Raw genomic sequence first — 423 nt, 5'->3', positions numbered from 1 at the left:
GGGGAAGGGGGTGAGGAACCCTCCCCTTCCCTTTCCTAAGGACGCCGCTCCCAGCTGGCTCCTGCCTCGAGCCCGGGTCAGCCCCGTCCTCAGCGCTTCAGCAAGAGAGTGACGAAGAAGGAAGGAAAGAAAGTTGTTTTTTTTTTCTTTTTCTAAATCTGCTTTTACTATTTATGAAGGAAGGAACGAAGGAAAGCAAGAAAGACTTTTATTTTTACTTTTTAAACCTGCTCTTAACATTTTAGGAAGGAAGGAAGACTGTTGATTTTTTTAAACCTGTTATTAATATTTTTTTAAGAAGGAAGGGGGGAAACAAACTTTTAATATTTGTAGAAGAGAGAGAGAGAAGGGAAGAACGGCGGCAGACGTTGAAACAACACCGGTCTGAGGCCGTTGTCTGGCTCGCGGCGGACAACCGCTGCG

Source organism: Alligator sinensis, unplaced genomic scaffold, assembly GCF_000455745.1.
Source record: "Alligator sinensis unplaced genomic scaffold, ASM45574v1 scaffold107_3, whole genome shotgun sequence".
NCBI classification, from domain to species: domain Eukaryota; kingdom Metazoa; phylum Chordata; order Crocodylia; family Alligatoridae; genus Alligator; species Alligator sinensis.
This window is presented reverse-complemented; position numbering follows the sequence as displayed.